Genomic DNA, 14079 nt, shown 5'->3' with positions numbered 1-14079 from the left:
AACAAGAACAACAAGAACAACAAGAACAACAAGAACAACAAGAACAACGAGAACAACGAGAACAACGAGAACAACGAGAACAACGAGAGCAACAAGGGCAACAAGAACAACAAGAACAACGAGAACAACAAGAACAACAAGATCAACAAAAACAACAAGAACAACAAGAACAACAAGAACAACAAGAACAACAAGAACAACAAGAACTACAACAATAACAAGGACAGCAACAACAACTACAACAAGAACAGCAAGAACAACAACAACAACAACAAGAACAACAACAAGAACAACAAGAACAACAAGATCAACAAAAACAACATCTACAACAAGAACAGCAAGAACAACAACAACAACAACAACAAGAACAACAAGAACAGAAAGAACAACAAGGACAACAAGAACAAGAACAGCAAGAGCAACAACAACAAGAACCGCATGAACAACAACAACAAGAACAACAAGAGCAACAAGAACAACAAGAGCAACAAGAACAACAAGAACAACAATATCAACAAGAACAACAAGCACAACAAGAACAACAAGGACAACAACAACAAGAACAACAAGGACAACTAGAACAACAACAAGAAGAACAACAAGAACAACATGAACAGCAAAAACAACAAGAACAACAAGAACAAGAAGAACAACAAGAACAACAAGAACTACAACAATAACAAGGACAACAACAACAACTACAACAAGAACAGCAAGAACAACAGCAACAACAAGAACAACAACAAGAGCAACAAGAACAACAAGATCAACAAAAACAACAACTACAACAAGAACAGCAAGAACAACAACATCAACAAGGACAACAAGAACAGAAAGAACAATAAGGACAGAAAGAACAACAAGGACAACAAGAACAAGAACTGCAAGAGCAACAACAACAAGAACCACGTGAACAACAACAACAAGAACAACAAGAACAACAAGAACAACAACAACAACAACAAGAACAACAAGAAGAACAACAAGAACAACAAGAAGGAGAACAAGAACAACAAGAACAACAAGAAGAACAACAAGAACAACAACAAGAACAACAACAACAACAACTAGAACAACAAGAACAACAAGAACACCAAGAACAACAAGAACAACAAGATCAACAACAACATGAACAACAAGAACATCAACAACCAGAACAACAAGAACAACAAGAACAACAAGAACAACAAGAACAACAAGAACAACAAGAACAACAAGAACAACAAGAACAACAAGAACAACAAGAACAACAAGAACAACAAGAACAACAAGAACAACAAGAACAACAAGAACAACAAGAACAACGAGAACAACGAGAACAACGAGAACAAAGAGAACAACGAGAACAACGAGAACAACAAGAACAACAAGAACAACAAGAACAAGAACAGGAAGAACAACAACAACAACAAGAACAACAAGAACAAGAACAGGAAGAACAACAACAACAACAAGAACAACAAAAACAAGAACAACAACAAGAACAACACGAACAACAACAATAACAACAAGAACAACAAGAACAACAAGAACAACAAGAACAACAAGAACAACAAGAACAACAAGAACAACAAGAACAACAAGAACAACAAGAACAACAAGAACAACAAGAACAACAAGAACAACAAGAACAACAAGAACAACAAGAACAACAAGAACAACGAGAACAACGAGAACAACAAGAATAACAAGAACAACAAGGACAACCAGAACAGCAAGAAGAACAACAAGAACAACAAGAACAACAAGAACAACAAGATCAACAAAAACAACAAGAACAACAAGAACAACAAGAACAACAAGAACAACAAGATCAACAAAAACAACAAGAACAACAAGAACAACAAGAACAACAAGAACAACAAGAACTACAACAATAACAAGGACAACAACAACAACTACAACAAGAACAGCAAGAACAACAGCAACAACAAGAACAACAACAAGAACAACAAGAACAACAAGATCAACAAAAACAACAACTACAACAAGAACAGCAAGAACAACAACATCAACAAGAACAACAAGAACAGAAAGAACAACAAGGACAACAAGAACAAGAACTGCAAGAGCAACAACAACAAGAACCACATGAACAACAACAACAAGAACAACAAGAACAACAACAACAACAACAACAACAGGAACAACAAGAACCACAACGCCAAGAACAACAACAACAAGAACAACAAAAACAAGAACAACAAGAACAACAACAAGAACAACAAGAGCAACAAGAACAACAAGAGCGACAAGAACAACAAGAGCAACAAGAGCAACAAGAACAACAAGAACAACAAGAACAACAAGAACAACAAGAACAACAAGAACAACAAGAACAACAAGAACAACAAGAACAACAAGAACAACAAGAACAACGAGAATAACGAGAACAACGAGAACAACGAGAACAACGAGAACAACGAGAACGAGAACAACGAGAACAACGAGAACAACGAGAACAACAAGAACAACGAGAACAACGAGAACAACAACAAGAACAACAACAACAACAGCAACAACAACAACAACAACAACAACAACAAGAACAAAAAGAACAACAACAACATGAACAACAAGAACATCAACAACCAGAACAACAAGAACAACAAGAGCAACAAGAGCAACAAGAGCAACAAGAGCAACAAGAGCAACAAGAGCAACAAGAGCAACAAGAGCAACAAGAGCAACAAGAGCAACAAGAACAACAAGATCAACAAGAACAACAAGAGCAACAAGAACAACAAGAACAACAAGATCAACAAGAACAACAAGAACAACAAGAACAACAACAACAACAACAACAACAAGAACAACAAGAACAGAAAGAACAACAAGGACAAGAAGAACAAGAACAGCAAGAGCAACAACAACAAGAACCACATGAACAAAAAGAGCAACAAGAACAACGAGAACAACGAGAACAACGAGAACAAAGAGAACAACGAGAACAACGAGAACAACAAGAACAACAAGAACAACAAGAACAACAAGAACAAGAACAGGAAGAACAACAACAACAACAAGAACAACAAGAACAAGAACAGGAAGAGCAACAACAACAACAAGAACAACAAAAACAAGAACAACAACAAGAACAACACGAACAACAACAAGAACAACAACAACAACAAGAACAACAAGAACAACAAGAACAACAAGAACAACAAGAACAACAAGAACAACAAGAACAACAAGAACAACAAGAACAACAAGAACAACAAGAACAACAAGAACAACAAGAACAACAAGATCAACAAGAACAAGAACAGCAAGAAAAACAACAAAAACAACAACAAAAATAAGAACAACATCAAAAAACAAGCACAACAACATGAACAACCGGAACAACAAGAACAACAAGAACAACCAGAACAACAACAACAAGAACAACTAGAACAAGAACAACAAGAACAACAAGAACAACAAGAACAACAAGAACAACAAGGACAACAAGACAACATGAACAGCAAGAACAACAAGAACAACAAGAGCAACAAGAACAACAAGAGCAACAATAACAACAAGAACAACAAGAACAACAAGAACAACAAGAACAACAAGAACAACAAGAACAACAAGAACAACAAGAACAACAAGAACAACAAGAACAACAAGAACAACAAGAACAACAAGAACAACAAGAACAACGAGAACAACGAGAACAACGAGAACAACGAGAACAACGAGAGCAACAAGGGCAACAAGAACAACAAGAACAACGAGAACAACAAGAACAACAAGATCAACAAAAACAACAAGAACAACAAGAACAACAAGAACAACAAGAACAACAAGAACAACAAGAACTACAACAATAACAAGGACAGCAACAACAACTACAACAAGAACAGCAAGAACAACAACAACAACAACAAGAACAACAACAAGAACAACAAGAACAACAAGATCAACAAAAACAACATCTACAACAAGAACAGCAAGAACAACAACAACAACAACAACAAGAACAACAAGAACAGAAAGAACAACAAGGACAACAAGAACAAGAACAGCAAGAGCAACAACAACAAGAACCGCATGAACAACAACAACAAGAACAACAAGAGCAACAAGAACAACAAGAGCAACAAGAACAACAAGAACAACAATATCAACAAGAACAACAAGCACAACAAGAACAACAAGGACAACAACAACAAGAACAACAAGGACAACTAGAACAACAACAAGAAGAACAACAAGAACAACATGAACAGCAAAAACAACAAGAACAACAAGAACAAGCAGAACAACAAGAACAACAAGAACTACAACAATAACAAGGACAACAACAACAACTACAACAAGAACAGCAAGAACAACAGCAACAACAAGAACAACAACAAGAACAACAAGAACAACAAGATCAACAAAAACAACAACTACAACAAGAACAGCAAGAACAACAACATCAACAAGGACAACAAGAACAGAAAGAACAATAAGGACAGAAAGAACAACAAGGACAACAAGAACAAGAACTGCAAGAGCAACAACAACAAGAACCACGTGAACAACAACAACAAGAACAACAAGAACAACAAGAACAACAACAACAACAACAAGAACAACAAGAAGAACAACAAGAACAACAAGAAGGAGAACAAGAACAACAAGAACAACAAGAAGAACAACAACAACAACAACTAGAACAACAAGAACAACAAGAACACCAAGAACAACAAGAACAACAAGATCAACAACAACATGAACAACAAGAACATCAACAACCAGAACAACAAGAACAACAAGAACAACAAGAACAACAAGAACAACAAGAACAACAAGAACAACAAGAACAACAAGAACAACAAGAACAACAAGAACAACAAGAACAACAAGAACAACAAGAACAACAAGAACAACAAGAACAACAAGAACAACGAGAACAACGAGAACAACGAGAACAAAGAGAACAACGAGAACAACGAGAACAACAAGAACAACAAGAACAACAAGAACAAGAACAGGAAGAACAACAACAACAACAAGAACAACAAGAACAAGAACAGGAAGAACAACAACAACAACAAGAACAACAAAAACAAGAACAACAACAAGAACAACACGAACAACAACAATAACAACAAGAACAACAAGAACAACAAGAACAACAAGAACAACAAGAACAACAAGAACAACAAGAACAACAAGAACAACAAGAACAACAAGAACAACAAGAACAACAAGAACAACAAGAACAACAAGAACAACAAGAACAACAAGAACAACAAGAACAACAAGAACAACAAGAACAACAAGAACAACAAGAACAACAAGAACAACAAGAACAACAAGAACAACAAGAACAACAAGAACAACAAGAACAACAAGAACAACAAGAACAACAAGAACAACAAGAACAACAAGAACAACAAGAACAACAAGAACAACAAGAACAACAAGAACAACAAGAACAACAAGAACAACAAGAACAACAAGAACAACAAGAACAACAAGAACAACAAGAACAACAAGAACAACAAGAACAACAAGAACAACAAGAACAACAAGAACAACAAGAACTACAACAATAACAAGGACAACCACAACAACTACAACAAGAACAGCAAGAACAACAGCAACAACAAGAACAACAACAAGAACAACAAGAACAACAAGATCAACAAAAACAACAACTACAACAAGAACAGCAAGAACAACAACATCAACAAGAACAACAAGAACAGAAAGAACAACAAGGACAACAAGAACAAGAACTGCAAGAGCAACAACAACAAGAACCACATGAACAACAACAACAAGAACAACAAGAACAACAACAACAACAACAACAGGAACAACAAGAACCACAACGCCAAGAACAACAACAACAAGAACAACAAAAACAAGAACAACAAGAACAACAACAAGAACAACAAGAGCAACAAGAACAACAAGAGCGACAAGAACAACAAGAGCAACAAGAGCAACAAGAACAACAAGAACAACAAGAACAACAAGAACAACAAGAACAACAAGAACAACAAGAACAACAAGAACAACAAGAACAACAAGAACAACGAGAATAACGAGAACAACGAGAACAACGAGAACAACGAGAACAACGAGAACGAGAACAACGAGAACAACGAGAACAACGAGAACAACAAGAACAACGAGAACAACGAGAACAACAACAAGAACAACAACAACAACAGCAACAACAACAACAACAACAACAACAACAAGAACAAAAAGAACAACAACAACATGAACAACAAGAACATCAACAACCAGAACAACAAGAACAACAAGAGCAACAAGAGCAACAAGAGCAACAAGAGCAACAAGAGCAACAAGAGCAACAAGAGCAACAAGAGCAACAAGAGCAACAAGAGCAACAAGAACAACAAGATCAACAAGAACAACAAGAGCAACAAGAACAACAAGAACAACAAGATCAACAAGAACAACAAGAACAACAAGAACAACAACAACAACAACAACAACAAGAACAACAAGAACAGAAAGAACAACAAGGACAAGAAGAACAAGAACAGCAAGAGCAACAACAACAAGAACCACATGAACAAAAAGAGCAACAAGAACAACGAGAACAACGAGAACAACGAGAACAAAGAGAACAACGAGAACAACGAGAACAACAAGAACAACAAGAACAACAAGAACAACAAGAACAAGAACAGGAAGAACAACAACAACAACAACAAGAACAACAAGAACAAGAACAGGAAGAACAACAACAACAACAAGAACAACAAAAACAAGAACAACAACAAGAACAACACGAACAACAACAAGAACAACAACAACAACAAGAACAACAAGAACAACAAGAACAACAAGAACAACAAGAACAACAAGAACAACAAGAACAACAAGAACAACAAGAACAACAAGGACAACAAGACAACATGAACAGCAAGAACAACAAGAACAACAAGAGCAACAAGAACAACAAGAGCAACAAGAACAACAAGAACAACAAGAACAACAAGAACAACAAGAACAACAAGAACAACAAGAACAACAAGAACAACAAGAACAACAAGAACAACAAGAACAACAAGAACAACAAGAACAACGAGAACAACGAGAACAACGAGAACAACGAGAACAACGAGAACAACGAGAACAACGAGAACAACGAGAGCAACAAGGACAACAAGAACAACAAGAACAACAAGAACTACAACAATAACAAGGACAGCAACAACAACTACAACAAGAACAGCAAGAACAACAACAACAACAACAAGAACAACAACAAGAACAACAAGAACAACAAGATCAACAAAAACAACATCTACAACAAGAACAGCAAGAACAACAACAACAACAACAACAAGAACAACAAGAACAGAAAGAACAACAAGGACAACAAGAACAAGAACAGCAAGAGCAACAACAACAAGAACCGCATGAACAACAACAACAAGAACAACAAGAACAACAACAAGAACAACAAGAGCAACAAGAACAACAAGAGCAACAAGAACAACAAGAACAACAATATCAACAAGAACAACAAGCACAACAAGAACAACAAGGACAACAACAACAAGAACAACAAGGACAACTAGAACAACAACAAGAAGAACAACAAGAACAACATGAACAGCAAAAACAACAAGAACAACAAGAACAAGAAGAACAACAAGAACAACAAGAACTACAACAATAACAAGGACAACAACAACAACTACAACAAGAACAGCAAGAACAACAGCAACAACAAGAACAACAACAAGAACAACAAGAACAACAAGATCAACAAAAACAACAACTACAACAAGAACAGCAAGAACAACAACATCAACAAGAACAACAAGAACAGAAAGAACAATAAGGACAGAAAGAACAACAAGGACAACAAGAACAAGAACTGCAAGAGCAACAACAACAAGAACCACGTGAACAACAACAACAAGAACAACAAGAACAACAAGAACAACAACAACAACAACAAGAACAACAAGAAGAACAACAAGAACAACAAGAAGGAGAACAAGAACAACAAGAACAACAAGAAGAACAACAAGAACAACAACAAGAACAACAACAACAACAACTAGAACAACAAGAACAACAAGAACACCAAGAACAACAAGAACAACAAGATCAACAACAACATGAACAACAAGAACATCAACAACCAGAACAACAAGAACAACAACAGCAACAAGAGCAACAAAAGCAACAAGAACAACAAGAACAACAAGGACAACAAGACAACATGAACAGCAAGAACAACAAGAACAACAAGAACAACCGGAACAACAAGAACAACAAGAACAACCAGAACAACAACAACAAGGACAACTAGAACAACAACAAGAAGAACAACAACAACAACAAGAACAACAAGAACAACAAGAACAACAAGAACAACAAGAACAACAAGAACAACAAGATCAACAAGATCAACAAGAACAACAAGAACAACAAGAACAACAAGAACAACAAGAACAACAAGAACAACAAGAACAACAAGAACAACAAGAACAACAAGAACAACAAGAACAACAAGAACAACAAGAACAACAAGAACAACGAGAACAACGAGAACAACGAGAGCAAAGAGAACAACGAGAACAACGAGAACAACAAGAACAACAAGAACAACAAGAACAACAAGAACAAGAACAGGAAGAACAACAACAACAACAAGAACAACAAGAACAAGAACAGGAAGAACAACAACAACAACAAGAACAACAAAAACAAGAACAACAACAAGAACAACACGAACAACAACAAGAACAACAAGAACAACAAGAACAACAAGAACAACAAGAACAACAAGAACAACAAGAACAACAAGAACAACAAGAACAACAAGAACAACAAGAACAACAAGAACAACAAGAACAACAAGAACAACAAGAACAACAACAAAAACAACAAGAACAACACGAACAACAACAACAACAACAACAACAACAAGAACAACAAGAACAACAAGAACAACAAGAACAACAAGAACAACAAGAACAACAAGAACAACAAGAACAACAAGAACTACAAGAACAACAAGAACAACAAGAACAACAAGAACAACAAGAACAACAAGAACAACAAGAACAACAAGAACAACAAGAACAACAAGAACAACAAGAACAACAACAAAAACAAGAACAACAACAAGAACAACACGAACAACAACAAGAACAACAACAACAACAAGAACAACAAGAACAACAAGAACAACAAGAACAACAAGAACAACAAGAACAACAAGAACAACAAGAACAACAAGAACAACAAGAACAACAAGAACAACAAGAACAACAAGAACAACAAGGACAACAACAACAACAAGAAGAACAACAAGAACAACATGAACAGAAAGAACAGCAAGAACAACAAGAACAACAAGAGCAACAAGAACAACAAGAACAAGAACAGGAAGAACAACAACAACAAGAACAACAAAAACAAGAACAACAACAAGAACAACACGAACAACAACAAGAACAACAACAACAACAAGAACAACAAGAACAACAGGAACAACAAGAACAACAAGAACAACAAGAGCAACAAGAACAAGAACAGCAAGAACAACAACAACAACAACAACAACAACAACAAGAACAACATGAACAACAACAACAACAAGAACAACAAGAACAACAAGAACAACAAGAACAACAAGAACAACAAGAACAACAAGAACAACAAGAACAACAAGAACAACGAGAACAACGAGAACAACAAGAATAACAAGAACAACAAGGACAACCAGAACAGCAAGAAGAACAACAAGAACAACAAGAACAACAAGATCAACAAGAACAAGAACAGCAAGAAAAACAACAAAAACAACAACAAAAATAAGAACAACATCAAAAAACAAGAACAACAACATGAACAACCGGAACAACAAGAACAACAAGAACAACCAGAACAACAACAACAAGAACAACTAGAACAAGAACAACAAGAACAACAAGAACAACAAGAACAACAAGAACAACAAGAACAACAAGAACAACAAGGACAACAAGACAACATGAACAGCAAGAACAACAAGAACAACAAGAGCAACAAGAACAACAAGAGCAACAATAACAACAAGAACAACAAGAACAACAAGAACAACAAGAACAACAAGAACAACAAGAACAACAAGAACAACAAGAACAACAAGAACAACAAGAACATCAAGAACAACAAGAACAACGAGAACAACGAGAACAACGAGAACAACGAGAACAACGAGAGCAACAAGGACAACAAGAACAACAAGAACAACGAGAGCAACAAGAACAACAAGATCAACAAAAACAACAAGAACAACAAGAACAACAAGAACAACAAGAACAACAAGAACAACAAGAACTACAACAATAACAAGGACAGCAACAACAACTACAACAAGAACAGCAAGAACAACAACAACAACAACAAGAACAACAACAAGAACAACAAGAACAACAAGATCAACAAAAACAACATCTACAACAAGAACAGCAAGAACAACAACAACAACAACAACAAGAACAACAAGAACAGAAAGAACAACAAGGACAACAAGAACAAGAACAGCAAGAGCAACAACAACAAGAACCGCATGAACAACAACAACAAGAACAACAAGAACAACAACAAGAACAACAAGAGCAACAAGAACAACAAGAGCAACAAGAACAACAAGAACAACAATATCAACAAGAACAACAAGCACAACAAGAACAACAAGGACAACAACAACAAGAACAACAAGGACAACTAGAACAACAACAAGAAGAACAACAAGAACAACATGAACAGCAAAAACAACAAGAACAACAAGAACAAGAAGAACAACAAGAACAACAAGAACTACAACAATAACAAGGACAACAACAACAACTACAACAAGAACAGCAAGAACAACAGCAACAACAAGAACAACAACAAGAACAACAAGAACAACAAGATCAACAAAAACAACAACTACAACAAGAACAGCAAGAACAACAACATCAACAAGAACAACAAGAACAGAAAGAACAATAAGGACAGAAAGAACAACAAGGACAACAAGAACAAGAACTGCAAGAGCAACAACAACAAGAACCACGTGAACAACAACAACAAGAACAACAAGAACAACAAGAACAACAACAACAACAACAACAAGAACAACAAGAAGAACAACAAGAACAACAAGAAGGAGAACAAGAACAACAAGAACAACAAGAAGAACAACAAGAACAACAACAAGAACAACAACAACAACAACTAGAACAACAAGAACAACAAGAACACCAAGAACAACAAGAACAACAAGATCAACAACAACATGAACAACAAGAACATCAACAACCAGAACAACAAGAACAACAACAGCAACAAGAGCAACAAAAGCAACAAGAACAACAAGAACAACAAGGACAACAAGACAACATGAACAGCAAGAACAACAAGAACAACAAGAACAACCGGAACAACAAGAACAACAAGAACAACCAGAACAACAACAACAAGGACAACTAGAACAACAACAAGAAGAACAACAACAACAACAAGAACAACAAGAACAACAAGAACAACAAGAACAACAAGAACAACAAGATCAACAAGAACAACAAGAACAACAAGAACAACAAGAACAACAAGAACAACAAGAACAACAAGAACAACAAGAACAACAAGAACAACAAGAACAACAAGAACAACAAGAACAACAAGAACAACAAGAACAACAAGAACAACAAGAACAACGAGAACAACGAGAACAACGAGAACAAAGAGAACAACGAGAACAACGAGAACAACAAGAACAACAAGAACAACAAGAACAACAAGAACAAGAACAGGAAGAACAACAACAACAACAAGAACAACAAGAACAAGAACAGGAAGAACAACAACAACAACAAGAACAACAAAAACAAGAACAACAACAAGAACAACACGAACAACAACAAGAACAACAAGAACAACAAGAACAACAAGAACAACAAGAACAACAAGAACAACAAGAACAACAAGAACAACAAGAACAACAAGAACAACAAGAACAACAAGAACAACAAGAACAACAAGAACAACAAGAACAACAAGAACAACAAGAACAACAACAAAAACAACAAGAACAACACGAACAACAACAAGAACAACAACAACAACAAGAACAACAAGAACAACAAGAACAACAAGAACAACAAGGACAACAAGAACAAGAACTGCAAGAGCAACAACATCAAGAACCACATGAACAACAACAACAAGAACAACAAGAACAACAAGAACAACAACAACAGGAACAACAAGAACCACAACGCCAAGAACAACAACAACAAGAACAAACAAAAACAAGAACAACAAGAACAACAACAAGAACAACAAGAGCAACAAGAACAACAAGAGCGACAAGAACAACAAGAGCAACAAGAGCAACAAGAACAACAAGAACAACAAGAACAACAAGAACAACAAGAACAACAAGAACAACAAGAACAACAAGAACAACAAGAACAACGAGAACAACGAGAACAACGAGAACAACGAGAACAACGAGAACAACAACAGGAACAACAACAACAACAACAACAACAACTAGAACAACAAGAACAACAAGAACACCAAGAACAAAAAGAACAACAAGAACAACAAGAACAACAAGAACAACAAGAACAACAAGAACATCAAGAACAACAACAACATGAACAACAAGAACATCAACAACCAGAACAACAACAACAACAACAACAACAACAAGAACAAAAAGAACAACAACAACATGAACAACAAGAACATCAACAACCAGAACAACAAGAACAACAAGAGCAACAAGAGCAACAAGAGCAACAAGAGCAACAAGAGCAACAAGAGCAACAAGAGCAACAAGAGCAACAAGAGCAACAAGAGCAACAAGAGCAACAAGAACAACAAGAACAACAAGATCAACAAGAACAACAAGAGCAACTAGAACAACAAGAACAACAAGATCAACAAGAACAACAAGAACAACAAGAACAACAACAACAACAACAAGAACAACAAGAACAGAAAGAACAACAAGGACAAGAAGAACAAGAACAGCAAGAGCAACAACAACAAGAACCACATGAACAACAACAACAAGAACAACAAGAACAACAACAACAACAGGAACTACAAGAACCACAACGACAAGAACAACAACAACAAGAACAACAAAAACAAGAACAACAAGAACAACAAGAGCAACAAGAACAACAAGAACAACAAGAACAACAAGAACAACAAGAACAACAAGAACAACAAGAACAACAAGAACAACAAGAACAACAAGAACAACAAGAACAATAAGAACAACAAGAACAACAAGAACAACAAGAACAACAAGAACAACGAGAACAACGAGAACAACGAGAACAACGAGAACAACGAGAACAACAAGGACAACAAGAACAACAAGAACAACGAGAACAACAAGAACAACAAGATCAACAAAAACAACAAGAACAACAAGAACAACAAGAACAACAAGAACTACAACAATAACAAGGACAGCAACAACAACTACAACAAGAACAGCAAGAACAACAACAACAACAACAAGAACAACAACAAGAACAACAAGAACAACAAGATCAACAAAAACAACATCTACAACAAGAACAGCAAGAACAACAACAACAACAACAAGAACAACAAGAACAGAAAGAACAACAAGGACAACAAGAACAAGAACAGCAAGAGCAACAACAACAAGAACCGCATGAACAACAACAACAAGAACAACAAGAACAACAACAAGAACAACAAGAACAACAAGAACAGAAAGAACAACAAGGACAAGAAGAACAAGAACAGCAAGAGCAACAACAACAAGAACCACATGAACAACAACAACAAGAACAACAAGAACAACAAGGACAACTAGAACAACAACAAGAAGAACAACAAGAACAACATGAACAGCAAAAACAACAAGAACAACAAGAACAACAAGAACAACAAGAACAACAAGAACAACAAGAACAACAAGGACAACAAGAACAACAAGAACAACGAGAACAACAAGAACAACAAGATCAACAAAAACAACAAGAACAACAAGAACAACAAGAACAACAAGAACAACAAGAACAACAAGAACAACAAGAACAACAAGAACAACAAGAACTACAACAA

The sequence above is a fragment of the Megalopta genalis genome, chromosome 8, assembly GCF_051020955.1.
Source record: "Megalopta genalis isolate 19385.01 chromosome 8, iyMegGena1_principal, whole genome shotgun sequence".
Lineage (NCBI taxonomy): Eukaryota > Metazoa > Arthropoda > Insecta > Hymenoptera > Halictidae > Megalopta > Megalopta genalis.
This window is presented reverse-complemented; position numbering follows the sequence as displayed.